Source organism: Staurois parvus, unplaced genomic scaffold, assembly GCF_062004578.1.
Source record: "Staurois parvus isolate SC_StPar_1 unplaced genomic scaffold, SC_StPar_1.0 ptg000576l, whole genome shotgun sequence".
Lineage (NCBI taxonomy): Eukaryota > Metazoa > Chordata > Amphibia > Anura > Ranidae > Staurois > Staurois parvus.
Window position 1 is genome coordinate 3,122,068 of NW_028318372.1, and position 19,728 is coordinate 3,141,795.

The 19,728-nt window shown below is 43.8% G+C and overlaps 1 protein-coding gene and 1 pseudogene across 5 annotated transcripts in view; one reads left to right on the top strand and one right to left on the bottom strand.

Annotated features, from left to right (window-relative positions):
- The window catches only part of PEX1 (peroxisomal biogenesis factor 1), a 122,999-nt gene that overhangs the window by 19,389 nt on the left and 83,882 nt on the right, over positions 1–19,728 (top strand). The window lies entirely within an intron of this gene.
- On the bottom strand, positions 6,272–13,889 carry LOC149450280 (E3 ubiquitin-protein ligase UHRF1 pseudogene; annotated as a pseudogene). Its single transcript, XR_016315282.1, has 2 exons — positions 11,545–13,889; positions 6,272–7,087 (listed from the first exon to the last, which is right to left on the bottom strand). The product of XR_016315282.1 is annotated as an E3 ubiquitin-protein ligase UHRF1 pseudogene (transcript).

Sequence of the window (19,728 nt, forward strand, 5' to 3'; positions counted from 1 at the left end):
ACTACCTATCACAAATTCCAAAAAGGAGTAAAGTAGACACCCCAAGGAATTTAAAAAGAGGCATGGTGAGTATTTTGCAGATCTCATTTTTTCTCACAAGGTTTTGAAATATAAAAAAATATAGAAAAGAAAAAATGCTTTTGTTTTTTTTTCTTCAATTTTCAAAACTTGTGGCGACAAATGAGATCTGCAAAATACTTACCATTCTTCTTATCAAATTCCTTGGGGTGTCTACTTTCCAAAAAAATGGTCATTTGGGGGGGGTTTGGTGCTATCCTGGCATTTCAGGGCCTCCACAACTGTGATAGGTAGTCGGGAAGTGTAATGAGGAAATAAAGCCCTTTAAAAGCCTGATGGTGCTTATTGGATTTTGGGGTCCTGTACTTGGCTAGACTGCCAAAACGTCTCTCACACATCTTTTTGTGTGTAAAAAAAAAACAAACAATTTTGTTTGTCATTTTCCAAAAACTTGTGGTAAAAAAAATAAATTCTTCTATTGATTCAACATGCCTCTCAGCAAATAGTTTGGGGTGTCTACTTTCCAAAAAGGGGTAGTTTTGGTGGGTGGGGGCATTTTATGCCCAGCATTAGAAGTTTATGCCACACATCACTCACTCTTCTAACCATGGTTAGAAGAGTTGCTAGGAAATTAATTTAAACCCCAAACATTATATATTTTTTAAAGCAAACACCCTAGTGAATAAAATGGTGGGTGCTGCAATTTTTTTTTATGTCACATAGTACTCGCGCAGCGATTTTTCAAACTCAATTTAAAAAAAAAAAACACTTTTTTTACTTTTAATACACAAAATATTGGCCAAATATTTGGTAAAATATAAAAGATGATGGTATGCCGCGTAAATAGATACCAAACATGACAAGCTTTAAACTGCTCATGCTCCGTGCAATGGCGACAAACTGCATACGTTTTTAATATCCATAGGCAACGTTTTAAAAGCCTTTACAAGCTACCATTTTAGATTTACAGAGGTCGTCTAGTGTTAGAATTACTGTCCCTTATCTGACGTTTGTGGCGATACCTCACAGGTATGGTGCAACAGCTGTTTCCATACTGGCATAGGTTCAACACTCACGAACGCAGATGCGCGCGTGCACTTTTTTTTTATTATTATTATATTAACACTGTCCCCTTCATTTTTTTTTTTTTTTTTTTTTTTTTTTTAAATCACCTTTTATGCTGCTATCACAGGGAATGCAAATATCCCCTATAACTTCAATGGGCATTGTCATATATTCTTTTTTGAGAAATCTGAGTTCTATTAGACTCTAGATATCTCCTCTGCCCTTACATTATCTAATCAAACCAAGATCAGTGTGATCAGATGCTTTCCCAATTTACAAATGGCACGGTTTATATCCTGTGAAACTGAAGTGATAAAATGCTCGTAGTTTCCGATTTATTAGACTATAGAGATGATTGTCACCTTTCCTGTCTCCAATCAGCTCTATGGTCAGCTGGCAGAAACACTGGTTGCATTCTCAGGTTGCCCCGATGGCACAGGACTGCCCGAGAAGGCCGTGGGGGAGGGGGGGGGGCATCGGCTCCCACTACTTGTAAAAGCAATCCTGCAGCTAATTAGCCACTAGGGTTGCTTTTACATGAAAGCTGATCGCCGGCTGAAAAAAAACGATACCAGGATGATGCCTGCAGCTGTAGGCATCATCCTGGTATAACCATTTAAAGTCCAGTGATGTACCTGTACTTCGCTGGTCCTTGTTGGGCATACAGTAATACCTCGGATTACGAATTTAATTAGTTCTGCAGGACATTTCATATAGCGACGAATTCATAAACCGAAACACTGTTTCCCATAGGAATGCATTGAAAACCAATTAATCCGTTCCGAAGGTCAGAAAAACAGTAAACGCTACTAAAATACCGCATGAGTTATTTTATTGACTCATGCGGTATTTTAGTAGTGACAACTATGTGTTAATGTTTCAGCTATCAGCGGTGTTCCCCACTGACAGCTAAATGTAAAACAATTGCTGGCAATTAAAAAAAATATTTTACACTCAGCTGTCAGGTGCCAGTTTTTAAATGTAATTACCGGTTTTTGTTTTTTTTTCTTCCTTCACTACACAGTAGTTCAGAAATTCATCTGTCACATTCCCCCTCCCGCTAAAAGAGTTTCTTTTAGTTTATTTCCCCAAAAGAAACAATGTTTCCTTTCAGTTTCTTAAAAGATATGTTTCCTTTCAGTTTAAGATAAAGTATCCTTTAGCTTCAGGGAAACTTACAGCCAATGTTGTTAGCTATAGTGAAGAAAAAAAAAAAAGACGGCAATTGCATTTAAAAATCAGCACTGACATACACTTCGTATTATGAAAAAAATTTGTAAAAAATTCATAAACCTAGGCATTATTTTCAATGGATTTTCATTCATAAACTACAAATTACATTAACAGAGGCATTCGTAAACCGAGGTATTACTGTATATGTTGGTTTCTTTTTTTTTTATGGAGTCTGTGGACTGAATTAAAAAAAAAAAAAAAAAAAATTTCTGCCAGAAAAAGTGTGTGGTATGCCCACTATTAGAATATACTGCTCTGCATCCACCCACTTCTAATGGTGGGCACACATTAGGTTGCACGGTGCCACATGCGCCAGTTTCAATATTGTACAAATGTCTAAATAGTGGCACACTTGAATAAAAATTGTCCACGTATAAGTGGTACCCCATATGGAAAAAGGATAACACCAAGTCCCAAACTATCTTGCCACTACTCCCCATGTAGTCTGGGCATCTGAAGGGCTCCTCGTGACTATTTTTTCCCTCGTAAATCCAAAACTTATAAATATAGCCTGTTGTCCTCTCACAGGTCTTCTACATCTTGACCCCATATCTGGCATGCTTGCATGGGAGAAATTGTTTGAATGCAAGGTGGCCAGAAAAATTAATAAGGGACTCCTCAACGCAGATGTTTTGCTGGGGAGTATAGACATCTGCAAATTTTTGGTTAAGGTGATTTACGAGGGGCTGAATTTTGTGGAGCCGGTCAAATTCAGGGTTACCCCGAGGATGACAGAGTGTATTGTTGAAATGCATAAAACACATTATACTCTCATATCTATGCCTGGCCATGGCAGCAGAGAACACGGGATATGATGAATCGAGTCTGTGGACCAATACAACCGCAATTCATTTTTTTTAGTAATGCCCATGTTAAGGGTTAGGTCCAAAAAAAAAATAAAAATGTAAATTCGGAAACCGTAATGAGTTTATATGAGACTGGTCTGGCAAGGTTTGAATCTGGGTTGGCGGCAATAAACTTGTGCATATAAATTGCTTTGATCCACAATCAAACGCATACAGATATTCCGTGAAAAACAGCTAAAAAAAAAATCAAGGGGAGTAGTTAAATTTGCTGAAACAGAGAGCAAAAAAGTGAGCGCTTTTAGGTGGACAAGCAGCTGAAACACACAGGACAACCAAAAAATTCCTCACATGAATATACAATATAAAGTGCAGCGCTATAAATGTGACATAAAATATGAATATAAAAAATGAATATAAAATATAAGAAAAATGGGTCCCAATACAGAAAGTCCCAGTAAAGGTGACTTCAGGCGGCAGTGCACACTGACCAGAGGTGCATGCAATGTGGCAAAGATGGAGTTCAGGACGTAGTCATCATGGAAAAAAGGGTAGATGTAATCCCTTGAAGATCAGTGAAGATCCTCAAACCAAAGCAGCAAAGGATTCACTAGACAGCAAGGAAGAAATCACAGCTCCACCAGAGAAAACCACCACTCCTCCACTGCACATCAACGGTATCTAGGAGGAGATACTCCCCACAAGGGATCAAGAAAAAATGCCCATAGTGAAGTACAGTTGAAACTGGTTTAATGGAATAAGACAGGATGCATCCAATAAAATGGCAGTACAATAAAATAGCACATGGTCAGTGTGCACTGCCGCCTGAAGTCACCTTTACTGGGACTTTCTGTATTGGGACCCATTTTTCTTATATTTTATATTCATTTTTTATATTCATATTTTATGTCACATTTATAGCGCTGCACTTTATATTGTATAGTTAAATTTGCTATTTCCACCTGAATTCTGGGTTGGGCAGTGAATGGAGGAAGTACGGGTACTGCAGAATTTGTGGGCTGCCAACCGGGATTTGCAAGCATGTCCGGAAGGTTACTAGGGGCTCTACAGGCCTGTGTGCATTTTCTTGGTGGTTGCAGGACAATACTTGTGCTAGCCACCACACCAGCTTGTACTGCACTTATGGGACTCGCCCCGTCACCATGTCATACTGCAGTGCTTATATTATTATTATACAGGATTTATATAGCGCCAACAGTTTGCTCAGTGCTGTACAATATAATGGGAGACAATACAGCAAAAATGCAGTTCAATACAAGAGGGCCTGATCCTGGGAGCTTACAATCTAAGAGGTATGTGAAAGACCAGGATGTACTAGGTGCTCGCCAGTTCACCAAAAGGTAGCGTGGCACTAGTACTGGCACTCTGCTGTATATGAGAGTCATCAAAATTTACCAGCAAGTGCTAACAGAGATCAGGCCTGATTCTGCCAACACTTCGGTTTTGTGTGCAATGTATCAAGTGACAGTGACCTACTGACACTGCACTTGCTGGGGGGGGGGCATAGGGGCTGAACGCAGGTGCCGAGGCTGATCCCGCTAACGCTGCATTTTGGGAGACGCTATACTAATGTGAACGCTGGTATAGTGCTGATCTGATTAAACATATTGATCCGTTCAGACACTATACTAGCAATGGAGGTTTATTGTGTCTTCCTGGCAATCGAGGGGTTAAATGTGATGACTGTTGTACTGAGGGGCAATCTGATGCTGAGAGGGGTGTGAAAACCACAGGAGAGCAAATCACATATATATGTGTGATTTTGTGCACCCATGCTGCCCTATAGCAGTATTTCTGCTATAGGGCCGTCAGGAAGCGGTTACATAAGCGGTTTATGGCGCTGCGTCATTTTAAATGACAATTGCGCAGTCATGCAACGCTGTACAAACATGAAATTTACATCCTTTTTTTCCCCATGAATTGAGCTTTCTTTTGGTGGTATTTGATCACCTGTGCGTTTATTTTTTGTGCTATAAAAAAAAAAAGCCGACAATTTTGAGGAAAAAAAATAATATTTTGGAATTTTTGCTATAAAACCTGTCCAGTAAAAAAAATTTAAACACATTTTGGCTGAAATGTCTTTGCTAAAAAAAATTAATTGGTTTATGTGAAAGTTATAGCGTTTACAAATGGCGGTATAGATACTGGATTTTTTTTTGTATACTAATAGCGGCGATCAGCGACTTATGGCAGGACTGCAGTGGATATTCTGAAACTGTGGGGAACTGACTTGGGGTCACCGACATCCCCAGTGACACCAATATAGTGATCAGTGCAAAAAGAAAAACAACAAAAAATCCACTGACACTGTACTGATGGCCCTGGGGAGGAAGGAGTTAACTTTTTTAGGCAGTGAAGTGTACTTCACTTTTGCATGCTGTCCCAGAAAGCTAAGCTCTGCTCTCCGTAACAGTGAGCTGGGAACTGACGGGGAACAGAGCTGCATTGAAAACAATGCAGTTGTGCTCTGTCAGTGATTGTCGGCAATTGCTGAGTAATCACCGGCCGGGATTGACACCCGCGGCCAGGGCAGTCGCGCGCGCCCCCTAGCATGTAAACAAGGATCACGTTTATATACATGATCCTGCCTACAGGGGCCGCTTTGCCGCAATATATATACTGTGGGTGGTCCCCTAGTGGTTAAGCTTTGGCAATACAACCTGGAAGCCGATAGTAAATAACCTCCATAGGGTGAATTGGCCATTACAGGCAAGGCAAACAGCACATCTAAGAGGTGGGTGTGTGTTTTTAATAATATAAATAAATGGGAGGCAATCTAATTTTTCATGCATTGAAATGTGTTCACACCACAAGTGTATTGTGAATTGGCTAATCAGTAGAATAGGATTGCTAAGCAAAAAATGTACCCACTCCTACAGTAATGCTTTATCTGGAACGCTAGAGAACCCCCTCACCCATGAGAGAACTGTGACAGCTTCATCAAGCACGGGAGCAACACGATAAGAGGAGAGTAGTCTCACATTTCTGTTTCTGGCCTTGATTTGAATTTCCAAATTTTGTGCCATGTAACTTTTTAAAAGGTGGAAAAAAACAAATGCATCTTTCTGAGCATGGGGAAAGGGGAGCTGTGCATTTGAAGACTTCTATACAAAGTATGTGTAATACTAAGCTTATTTAACAGGCACAATGAGATTTATTTGAAACCCATGAACGGCACAAATAGTACAGAGATCAAACATGAGATGCATGTTACTTGACAGCACAGAATGCAAAACACAAAAAACAAATTGATAAAGCAAAGCCAACAGTAAATGCTCTGGCTTTTTTTTTTTTCCCTCCTCGGAAAATAATGGAATTTACCAGAAAAACAGCTGTACATAGTCTGCAATCTTGTGCTACAAACCAGGCATAAATCCTAGATTTAGAAAAAGCAATGCAATTGCTGAAATAACATTTTAAGGATCATATCTGGATATACAAACAGCTGAAAGTTTGCATACACATGTAGGACATCAAGTCCTGGAAAAAAAAAAAGAAGGGAAATACAATAACTGGAAAAAGGCACTTAACGGCTGACAAAATTTACAGTGAAAATTAGGGCATGCAAGCAGCAGCAGTTTCTGCAGGTCTCCAGTTGCAAAGGAATACAAATCCCAGCTTAGTAGAGTATACTGTAATAATACAAGCCGCATGCCAGCGTGCCCATTTTTTTTTCTTTTTTGGCACATGGATTTTTGCTTTATAAACTTATCACCATATTCACCCAGAAGCAATTATGCATAAATCCAGACTAAAGGCTAGTAATAAAAAGCCCGCATTTCAAATGTCAGCTTTTTCCGTTAACCACAATAACTGGCTTATTGTGGTTTCTGAACCAAGACACCCAATTGTGTCTTCCTCATGGTAACAATCTGGATGCCAAATGTAGAGAACTTGCGACTGCAGCTCAGAGGTATCGGGTGCCTTCAGGTGTGAAGCTTTTATTCCTGGGAAGGGAAAAAAAAAAAAAAAAAGTTTACAATAATTAGATAAATTTACCAGCTACAAAAAGGAAACCTTTAATTAAACCTATATAAACATATAGCGGTGCATTTGTCATTGAAAAGGCATTTTTTAAAAATTAAAGAAGTTATACTTTATGTGTGCTTCCATAGACAAACAGCGCAGTTCAACTGCATCCCCCTGCTCCCTCCTCACAGGATTTCAGAGGTAGCAGCAGGATCCTATGGCTCCCACTGCTCTGAGTCTCCTGTGAGACCATGGAGAAAGGAGCAGTGCTGCAGATGGGTGGAGAGTGTTGGACCGGTGGAGGAAGAGTCAGGTGTTTGCAGGGAATGCATCAATGTAAAAAAACAATTTGAATCTAGATCTAAACGCTTTTTTTTACCTTCATGAATTTTATGCATAAAAAGATAAAAAAAGGAAAAAACAAAAAAAAAACAAACAAAAACCTTCTCTGTGCAGCAGCCCCCCCAAATACTTACCTGAGCCCCATCTCAATACAGCAATGTGCATAAGTGCAGAGGCTCACCTGTATCTCTCCTTCCTTTTTGGCTGAGAGACAGCAACAAGGAGCCACTGGCTCCTGCTGCTGTCAGTCACAGCCAGTGTAGACGGAGCAGGGCTGAGCCCTAGTCTGTGTCTACTGGCCCATATGTACAATAAAGTAATCAGAAAATTTCCATATGGGCAACGATCTACAGAGTATCTGATCATTAGTATACCGCTTTCAAAAGCAGATTCCAAATTTTCGGACATGAACAGAGGATGCAAGCTAGAACATTTTTATTGTACATTAACACAACGTCCCATTTTTTGGAATGTGTACAGTAATTGTACGGAGAATTCTTGCAAGTCAATACCATTCCGACTACATCATGATATGCCCTTTTCGGAGAAAATCAGACTATCAGTCATCCGATTGTTCTCATAGTGCGTACTAGGCTTTATGGACGCACAGTGCAGGGCTCAGGAGCAGGAATGCACATGTGGCCCCATAGCAAGCGACTCGCTATGGGGGCACTCAGCAGAGGGGAGGAGCCAGGAGCACTGATGGGGGACCCAAGAAGATGAGGATCAGGGCTGCTCTGTGCAAAACCATTACACAGAGCAGGCAAGTAAAACATGTTTACTATTTTTTACCAATAAAAATCTTACACTTACAAACATGTCAAGTCTAGTTCACACAGACCTGAATTTGCAAGCACTAGTCTGAAGAGCAGTGTGTACATTTATAAAGCTATGTGTGCTTTAGGAAGCTTAGTAAAAAGTCCATTACTTTGCCATCTCTAGCCTAGCTGTACACAGGACCTCCCACCCAGCTGACATCATGATGGATAAGGACTCCTTTACCATCTTACAGGTGGAAATCTTCCTTTGCCTGTGCAGCAAGCCCTCAGACATGAATAGGGTCATATGCCAAGACCTGAAATTATCAGGTGCCACCTGAATGCTACCTCCTGACAGGTGAGCCCTGCTGCTGCTTGCCCGCAGCAGGGCTAAAAGGTAAAAAAAAAATAAAAAATACCTGCCCAGCGCCCAGAACTACATGTCCTGGGCATCAGGCGATGTGAATGGAATATCCCTGAACTTCATTGCTAGTGACATCACTTTTACTGATCTAATATGCAGTCCAGGTGCCTGAGAATTGCAGTACAATTTCTGTTGTGACAGGTGCGATTCTAATGTGAATTGATGCAATTTCTGAGGAGATTTGTCATAGCTTGAGATAAAATTTGCACTGAACCCGCACTAAACTCACACAGGACCTTTTATGCCTTTTGGATTGGATCTAATCCACATGGAATTCGCATCATTGTGAACCGGGACTTAAAGGATAAGTTCACCTTTGGGAACATGTTACATGTTCCACCCATTTTTAAGATGGAACATGTGACGTTTCCATTCCTGCAGCCTCTCCTGATTCTTCTCCCCACACTCACTGTCACACTTTAAAAACTGTGTCCGTGCGGGGCTTCGCCCACACAGCTGCATCATTCATTCACAGAGCTCTGTGAATGATCTACAACTACTGACAGCCTTTGTGGCTGACGGCTTGTAATTCTCAATGAACTACCAGGGCACTGGTGACCACTCTAGTATCCATTGATTTTTCCTGTCATACAGTAACTGCCTACCTATACAGGAAGACACCTACACAGTTTGCAGGAGCCTGAGATTGCACCCACAATCTGCATTTGTTTATTAGAAAGGTGAAATTATCCTTTAACCTAGTGGTGCACCAAAATGAAAATTCTGGTGCTGAAACCGAAAATTCAAAAATGCACTTGGCCAAAAACCGAAATGTGTAGTTTTTAAAAATGAATATATATTTTTTGGAAAAAATACACTTTGGATTAAAAAAAACAATATATACCCCAACTGTATTGTAAAATATGTAAGAGGATGTTACCGCGAGTAAATAGATACCCAACATGTCACACTTTAAAATTGCGCATGGAATGGCATGAAATGGTACTGTGGTACTTAAAAATCTCCATGGTTGATGCTTTAAAAATGTCTACAGGTTAGCAGTGTGAAGCTACAGAGGAGGTCTAGTGTGAGAATTATTGCTCTTGCTCTGACGTTTGTGGCGATACCTCACATATGTGGTTTAAACACCATTTACATACGTGGGCATGGCCTACGTATGCATTCACCACTACATGCGAGCACGGGGGGCAATTTAAACTTTTTTATTTAATGGGTTTTTTTTTTTCGCACTGTTCCTTTTAAAAAAAAATCCTTTTATTCTTATCACAAGCAACGCATGCATCCCTTGATAGAAATAATTAGTGACAGGTCCTCTTTATGGAGAGATATGGGGTCAATAACACCCCATATCTCTCCTCTGAAGTGTAAAGCATTGGATCAAAAAAAAAAAAAAAAGCATTGATCTAGTGCTTAAAAAAAAAAAAAATATGCCCGACCCCGGAACTGACATTACTCCTGTCCTCCAAGGGCATAGAGATGTGTGGCGGCCATCTTTCCTTCACTCATCTCTATGCCCAGCACCAGGATCGATGGTTTCTCAGGTAAGACTGAACTATAGAGCAGCAGCGGCAGGACATGTATCGTTGCTTTTTTTCCCCATTTCGGACGACAGCCGAAAGGGGTGTTTTCTGACAAAACATTTCGGCCACTGACTTTCGGTGCATCCCGACTTTAAACCCATATAAACAGTTGAATGTACATATGAGAAAACACCGAGGGGGGGCCTTACGAGATGCTGCCGCTTACAGTCGACATCACTGTTTTGCACTAGGAGCATGCTCAATCGCCCACCCCCAGCACTGTAACCAACAGCTTCCACTCACGTTGCAACGATCAATTGTAGGATTTGCTCCTGATCACTGACCACTATCCACTGGGACCACTAGCTTTGATTTGGAAAAGGGCATCCCCCATCCTGCCCCCCCTTCACATGTGGACAGCCAACACTGCACCTACCAAGGAGGTGGTTGCTTTACTTTGTAGCGCCTCCCTTCAGCTCCTAGGACCGGCATGAGGGTTCTGCATTCCTCTTACCATTGCTTGCCTTGGGCAAACTCGGAGAGACAAACATACGATGCTCCGCGCCTAAAAAAAAGGTGCGATAGCTTCTTTGGTGCATGTGTCATACATAGGGCAGCCCAGTCAAGTGAATGGGCCAAACTATGCACGTGAAAAAAAAAACCCGCAAGTGGGAACGCATGTGCCTGCTACATTAACTGTGAATGGGGTCTAAATAACTCAGGTCCTGGCTAGGCCTGCACAGTAACTTCCCATAGTCACACTCCAATACTACAGACCTTAGGAGAATGGCCTCCAGTCTATGAGGAAGTTCTGTGGCCGTCTCTGGAGAAGATTATTGGCCTAAAGAAAGCAAATACCAGAGAAATTTGCTGCCATTATAGAGAGAATAGGCAACTTATTGGAGGGCTTAGTCACATTTAATAAGGACAAATACATAAAAAGAGAGAAATTGAGACAAAAGTACTATAGCAGTTTCACAGATTTTGCTTAAAGTATATCTAAAGGAAAAACTTTTTTAGTTTTGGATACAGTGGAGATGATTAGAACCGTGTCAGGTTTTATTGCTGTCCGTGTCCCTGAGGGGGAATTCACCCTCTCTTTGTCCTGTTTACCATTATCATTGAAAGAAAATTAGAAATTTGGGGTTTCCCTCAGAAAGGTAATAGAGAAGTAATCTTTCAATAGGGACACAAGTTCTGGTGACCTGGGGGTCCCCAAGGGATTCTCTTAATTTGCAGGGATTTCCTCACTTCCTGTTTTAGCTATGGGACAGGAAGTGAAGGTAAATATCCCCAATGGGGGACTCATGACAAAAAAAAAATAACCTGATAGGGGTTCTAACCCGCCATTACTCTATCCAAGATGGAAAAAAAAAAAGTTTTGCCTATAGCTCCACTTTAAATGAACGGGGAAAAACTAAGTGTCTCACCTGAATTACCGACCCCTCTCATAACCAGGGAATAGCTGTAGGAGAACAGATTGCAGTGGCTTGTTCACTTGCATATTGTAGTTTTTCCCGAGATCATGTCTACAAGCAGGACAGTAGTACACAGAGGCTTTAAAGGAACGGTCAAGGCAACTCTTGCAGATATTGTGCAGGCACTCGGTTGTGATCGGCTCATACACCACCTCTTGGCAGCAGATGCACAGGAAAGTCTCTTCCACTTTGTTGATAAATTTTGGACCCTCCTTAAGAAAGGTCATCACTTCATTCCACAGTTTGACATTTGACTCATCTTTTTCAATCAGAGTTGTTTGTTCTGGGGTGAGTTTGTACAGTTCCACTTTGGATTTCTTGGGTGCTGAATCAGAATCGTCATCCTCATCTGCATCGACCTTTGACCTCCTCTTTCTCTTGCCTTTGCTGGGAGGCTCCAAATCATCATCTTCCTCATCATTATTTTCCTTCTCCTTGTTGGCAACAGATTCCAGGTAACCCTCAGGGTAGTGCATAGTGAGACCCAATCTCTTTATATGCTCTTTGCCCTCCTTGGTCCAGGGGGCAGGTTCCTCATCATCTCTCCTGAGCAGATACCGCCACACCAGGAACCCAGATTTCCCTTTCTCAGCCCAGTACTTCACCACTTTGTAAATTCCATCATACCGGTTACCTTCTTCTGGAGCGTACTTGCTGTGCTTTCTCCCTTTCGCATTACGCACAACCCGCACAGGCTTACCCGCCTGCCAGTCTTTGGCTTCAGCGCCTTCCTTGTCATTGATGCGTGCGTTGCAGTTCAAGGCCAGAGCTCTGTTCATGTTTGTGAGTTTCTGGTCACATGACTGCTCAGCGGTGCGTTTGTTGCCAGAGAGGTCACGGCCTCCACTGCCAGTGTAGGTGAACTCGTCCCCATCATCAACATCGTCCTCGTAACCTCCCGCCAACACCAGAGAATAGGAGCCATCGTTGCTTCGGCCATGGATGCCAGCCACATGTGGCCTGTGAACACCAGCCTCGCTGACCTGAACTCTGAATTTCCACATGGTGCCAACAGGCACTCCAGGTATCGGGCCATAGTGATTGGACGGGACGATTGTGCATTCTCTGGAACGCCCAACACATGCCATGCCTTTGCCCCAGTCTCTATGTGATGAGGAGCTGGCGGACGCCATCTTGGCTTTCCTTTTGCTCTCTTTCAGCTTCTCCCCTGCCAGGACCACCTCGCTGGTGTCGTTCCTGCAATCGGGACAGTACCAGTCGTCATCTTGCGGCAAAGCAGTCAGCGGGGGGTTCAGGCAGTACATGTGGAAGGCCATGTCACACTCATCACACAGCAGCTGCTTGGCGGGATCCTGCTTCCCCCCACAGACATGGCAGGCGCACATGCGGCACTTGGTCTTGGGGTCATCCCGGCAGTACCTGCACTGCGGACCACTCTGCCTCTTCTGCGGCGACTCGTGTGCCACCGCCAGCGGCGTCGTCAATACCCTGGGCTCTTCAATCTTGAAAATCTCATCCGCAAATACAATTTTGCAGTCGTCGACTGCGTCCTTGGTGTCCCCCAGAGAGATTTTGGCGAAGACTTCCTTCGGTGACTTGCGGAGGATCTCGGCATCGTACCAGTATCCTCTCTCGCTGGGCTCGTCCGGGTTGTAGTTGACCATGACCACCTGTCCCACCACCAACTGGTCCCAAGTCAGGGTGGTCCTGGCCCGGGGGCGGACGTCCTTCTCCGTCAGTGGGACCATCCCTTCCTCAGGGTAGTCCTCGTAGCGGATGTGGTAGAGGAAGTCCTCAGAGTCGGGTTTGCGGGTCACCTTCACCACCACGGCCTCGAACCAGGCCCCCATGTTCAGGTCCCGGGCGTCCACCAGCTGGTCAGCCTTGTACAGGGCCAGCTCCAGAGAGGGCAGAGGCTCTTCTTCCGGCTCCAGCTCCTCCATCTTCGCCTCTTCCTCCTTCTCCTCATCCTTCTCCTCAGGGACCGGAGCACACACCGGGATCTGCCTCACCATCAGCTGCACGATGTCATTCAGATTCACACTGTAATCGAAGAGTGTATGTCCGTCCTCCATCTGCTTCCCTCGGTAAAAGAGCCGCTGCCGCTCCATCTCCACCCCGAACACCTCTTGGATCCGCAGCCGCAGCTCCTCCACCTTGGTCAGCTTGGAAAGGTCGTCCAGCCGCTCTGTCTGCCGGCCGTCCATGGTGCGCACCTGGATCCACATGGTAGCGTAAGTTCTCGGCGTGCTCGGGCTCCGGTGTCCTTCCCGGTACCGGGGACAAATCGCTCTCTTCAGGGGATGTCAATCTCCCGCCTGCGGCTGAGCGCGAGGTTTGTAGTTTGGCGGGAAGTTCCTCAGTGCATACCGGATTGGAAGAGGCTAGACCGCGCAGTTCCGGATTGGAGGAGGCTGGGTCGCGCCGTCCAATCCCTGCGAGTTTCCGGGTCTGCCAGAACGCAGCCGCTCTGTACACTCAGCCTGTGTGTGAGAGAAATCTGAGGAGGCTGATAATGGCTGAATGTGGCAAACCATCTCCTCATAGGTGTGAAAAGGAAAGTGATGGAGGATTGTAGAAGCAAATAAAACATTCCACACTCTGAGATGTACTTAAATATACTGTATATACAGTATGTTTATATATATATATATATACACACACACACACACACGTGTGTATATATGTGTATATATATATGTGTGTGTATATACATACACAAACACTGTAATATACGGTATATATGTATGCATATACACACACACATATATACACACTGATCAGCCATAACATTATGACCACCCACCATAACCCCTCGAGGCATGGACTCCACTAGACCTCTGAAGGCACGTTGTGGTATCTGGCAGCAAGCTGTCAGTAGCCATCCTTTAACCTCCCTGGCGGTATTCCCGAGTGTAGCTCGGGGTAAAATGTCAGTGCCAAAAGCGGTAACCCCGAGCTACACTCGGGCTTACCATGCGGCGCTGCATAGGGATTCCCTGCAGCACTTACCTTGTCCTTCGCTCCTGCGATGTGTCCCCTGCAGCGTCCCCGGCCATCTCCTCCGGCCGATGCCGGCATCCGGATTCTGTGTTCCGGTCCCTGTGACGTCGGGACACACGGGCGCCGCCGCCCCCGGCGGCGGGAAATTTGAAAATTTTAAAAAATGTCATTTTTTTCCAAACAAATTTTACATAGCAAAACATTGCTGTTTCAACCCATTTCACATACATTTTGTCCCGAGTGCTTTGTCCTGTGCCCTACCTGCATTTTGACTGTTCTTTCTGCCTGGAAACTGAGAAAAGTCCATGGCGTCCAAAAAGTGTCCCTTTAAGTCAAAAGCAGTTTTAGACCAGCTAGAGAACAGCGATAGTAAATCAGAACCACTTGCAAAAATCTGAAATAATCAGACCGCTAGGTAGGTTAAGTCCTGTAAATTACGAGGTAGAGCCTCCATGGTTCAGACTTTGTTTTTCCAGCACATCCCACAGATGCTCAATTGCATTGTGATCTGGAGAATTTGGAGGCCAAGTCAACACAGCAAACCTGTTGTGTTCCTCTAAGCATCGTTGAATCCATCAGACCAGGCCACCTTCTTCCATTGCTCCGTGGTTCAGTTCTGATGCTCACGTGCCCGCTGTAGGTGTCTGTGAACACTGGTCAGTAGACATGATGCATTTTCCTACAGTGCGTGGGATGGCACCATAGGACTCCACAGTGAACTGTTGTCAGGAGAACAGGCAATGGGGCAAGGTCTCTTTTACACGGCCATATCGATCATCTTCACTCATGTTCACAGGTGTTCCTTGTAGGCAACCAGCTGCACAGATCGGCAGTGATTTCCAAGAGCATCCCTGAGGGTACAGACTGCGTCATGATCTGTGCATTGGACCCACATGGAGGTACACTCCTACATGTGTATGGTGAACCATGCAGCCGGCCACCCTTGGTTTCTATAGCTCACGGTACATTAGTGTAAACAGTGGGTTGTGAATAAGGAATGTTGTACGTTGCATATTTGACACCCAGCTTTTTACTACAGTAAAGATCAGTGAAGAAGCCCCTTCTCACATACAGTGCTCAGCATAAATGAGTACACCCCAACAGGTTTGTCAGAAAACCTTTACTTTCCTTTCAGAATCAACATTTTCTATGGGACACTTTACTACAAAATACTCCCACGAATGCGGGCCATTGACGGCAACCAAGATTTGTTAATGAATTCACAGATATACTGCTCTATATTGAAAGAGAAGATGCTACCATCACTCCGTGCCCTTGGTCGTCGTGCACTTTTCCATCATGACAATTATCCAAAACACACATCTAAGGCCACTGTTGCATTTCTGAAGAAGAACCGGGTGAAAGTGATTCAGTGGCCAAGTATGTCTCCTAATCTGAACCCAATCAAACACCTATGGAGAATTCTGAAGAAATTGGACGCTGCTAGATTAGATTCCAAATGCAAATAGCACACTTGAAATGAACTCTGGACCTATTATCTGCTCATTGTAATTGAGATAATGAGTGAATAACACACACCTGGCCATGGAACAGCTGAGAAGCCAATTGTCCCATTACTTTTGGTCGCTTAACAAGTGGGAGGCACATATGCAAACTGTTGTAATTCCTACACCGTTCACCTGATTTGGATGTAAATACCCTCAAATTAAAGCTGACAGTCTGCAGTTAAAGCACATCTTGTTTGTTTCATTTCAAATCCATTGTGGTGGTGTATAGAGCCAAAAATGTTAGAATTGTGTCAATGTCCCAATATTTATGGACCTGACTGTATATAAGTGTGAAGATGGTGACTGAAGAAGGTCCTTCTTATATTAGTGTGTAGGTGGTGACTGCAGAAGGTCTTTCTTATATAAATGTGCAGGTGGTGACTGAAGAAAGTCCTTATATAAGTGTGTAGGTGGTGACTGAATAAGGTCCTTCTTATATAGGTGTGTAGGTGGTGACTGCAGAAGGACCTTCTTATATAAATGTGCAGGTGGTGACTGAAGAAGGTCCTTCTTATATAAATGTGCAGGTGTTGACTGAAGAAGGTCCTTCTTATATAAATGTGCAGGTGGTGACTGAAGAAAGTCCTTATATAAGTGTGTAGGTGGTGACTGAATAAGGTCCTTCTTATATAGGTGTGTAGGTGGTGACTGAAGAAGGTCCTTCTTATATAGGTGTGCAGGTGGTGACTGAGGCAGGTCCTTCTTATACAGGTGTATAGGTGGTGACTGAAGAAGGTCCTTCTTATATAGGTGTATAGGTGGTTAGTGGAGAACGTCCTTTTTATATTGATGTTCATTGTGAAGTGTATCTGCCTTGCCGATAGCTACAAATAGCCTTGGTGTCAGTGGTTGCTAATTGAAGAGGCAAAAACTGCTCATTCCTCAAGAAACCTTAGCAACCTCTCGGGACACCCTTAGGGTTCCATGGAACTCTGATTGAGATTCATTTATATGTATATAGGTGGTGACTGAAGAAGGTCATTCTTATTTAGATTAATAGGTTGTCAGTGGAGAAGGGCCTTCCTGTATAAGTGTATAGGTGGTCAGCAGAGAAGGTCCTTATTAAACACATGTATAGGTGGTCAGTGCAGGAGGACCTTCATGTATGGGTGTATAAGTGGCCCATAAAGAAGGACCTACTTGTATAGGTGATCAGTGGAGAAGGTCCTTCTAATATAAGTGTAAAGGTGGTCAGTGTACAAGAGCCTTCCTATATAGCACAGTGGCTAAATGGTTAGCACTTCCCCCTGGCAGTGGTCGTTGGTTCAAATCCCAAACATGGTACTTCCTGCCTGGAGTTTGCATGTTTTCCCTGTGCCTGCATTTGTTGCTTCTGGGTACTCCGGTTTTCTCCCACACTCCAAAGACATGCTGGTAGGTTAATTGGCTCGTGTCTAAATTGGCCCTATTATGTGTATGTATGAATGTGAGTTAGGGACTTTAGATTGTAAGCTCCTTGAGGGTTAGGGACTGATGTGAATGTACAATAGTTATGTAAAGTACTGCTTAAATTAACGGCACTATATAAGTACCTGTAATAAATAAATAGGTGTATAAGTGATCAGTGTGGAGAAATTACATCTTATGTAGGTGGTCAATGGAGAAGGCCCTTCTTATATTGGTGTATAGGTGGTCAGTGGAGTAGGTGTCATTTATATTGATGTTCATTGTGAAGCATATCCCCCTTGCCGATAGCTAAAAAGAGCCTTGGTGTCAGTGGTTGCTAAATGGAGAGGCAGAAACTGCTCATTGCTCAAGAAACCCTAGCAACCTCTGGAGAAACCCTAGGGTTCCTTGGAACTCTGATTGAGAAAGGCGACTTTAGTGGCTTGCAACCTAGGATACACATGTCACTTGTGGTCTCTTGACATAGGTCAGGGGGAACCTCAGGGGCTGCTTTCCATATGGTGGATCAATCTGCTAACCAGGTGTTCTACATAACACACCGTACTATGGATACAGTATTAGATTATGAACGTCGCTCAGGCTGGAGAAGATAAACTCTTGCAGTCACCAAGGAGAAAGGTGCAGGCTGCTAAGGTGCTCATCCAAAGCAATGCATCTATGAAAATAATGTGGAATCCACCCAAATCCTAACTAACCCTAAATCTACTCCCAGCCCCACTTTAATCCTAACCTATCTAACCCTGTAAAGGAAATCTCGCTATCCTTACCTATTCTGAAGATGCTGCGGTCCCATTCCACACTGTTGTCGTCAACGGCGGCTTCTGTGTAGAGCAGAGGCAGCCGACAAGGGATGCCCCATAGCAAGTCTATGGGTGACATCATCTCCTGTTCATTTCCCAGCTGTTGTCAGCTCTCTCTCGCTACACAGGAACCGCCGCAGGAGACCTGAGCGGCTTCAGAATAGGTAATTGTAGGGGTCTTTTCCTCACAGAGTTAGATAAATTAGGCTTAGAAATGGGGCTTGGAGTAGGTTTAGCGTTTGCTAGGATTTGGGTGGAATTTCACTTTAAAGAAGCACCACACTCCTATTTAGGCAGCCTAGTGTAGACTTGACAATGGCCTCGTCTGAGGCCATTTTGTGTAGAGAGAGAGCTGACAATGGCTGGGAACAGAACAGGAGATGGCACCACCCATAGACTTACTATGGGTGCTTAGAATGGGGCTTGGAGTAGGTTTAGAGGTTGCTAGGATTTGGGTGGAATTTCACTTTAAAGAAGCACCACACTCCTATTTAGGCAGCCTAGTGTAGACTTGACAATGGCCTCGTCTGAGGCCATTTTCTGTAGAGAGAGAGCTGACAACGGCTGGGAACAGAACAGGAGATGGCGCCACCCATAGACTTACTATGGGTGCTTAGAATGGGGCTTGGAGTAGGTTTAGAGTTTGCTAGGATTTGGGTGGAATTTCAGTTTAAAGAAGCACCATACTCCCATCCAGCCAGCCTAGTGTAGACTTGACAATGGCCTTGTCTGAAGCCATTATCAAGTCTACGCTAGGCTGGCTGGATGGGAGTGTGGCGCTTCTTTAAAGTATTATTAAAGGGTTTTTTTTATAACAAATGTGTCATACTTACCTGCTCTGTGTAATGCTTTTGCACAGAGCAGCCCCGATTCTCTTCTTCTCGGGTCCCCTGTCGGTGCTTCTGGCTCCACCCCTTGACCAGTGTCCCCAATAGAAAGCCGCTTGCTATGGGAGCGCTAGTGTGTGCTCGCTCCTGAGCCCCGGTCTATGCGTCCATAGGACACAAAGAGCCAGAGCTTGACCCCACCCCCTGTTCTCTCCTCATTGCAATGGAAGCCAATGGCTCCTGCTGCTGTGTCTCAGCCAATGAGGAGAGAGAAACCTAGGACAGCGGAGGCTCCTGTGCACATCGCTGAATTGAGAGGGGGCTCAGGTGAGCATTGAGGGGGCTGTGTGGGGAGCAATACACAAAAGGTTTTTTTCACCTTCATGCATAGAATGGCTGAAAAAACCTTCAGCCTTTACAACCACTTTAATCTCATATATGGATACAGTATGTTATGAATGCGGTCACCAGCACAGTAAATGAGGGCATATCCCTCAAAAGAACCCTGGACAGCCGTAAAAACCTGGCAGGGGATTTAATCTTTTGCTCCACCCCAGTGTTTCTCAAACTTTTTTCAGTCAAGGCACCCTTTAAAATTTTGGACAGTCTTGAGGCACCTCATTCTAAAAT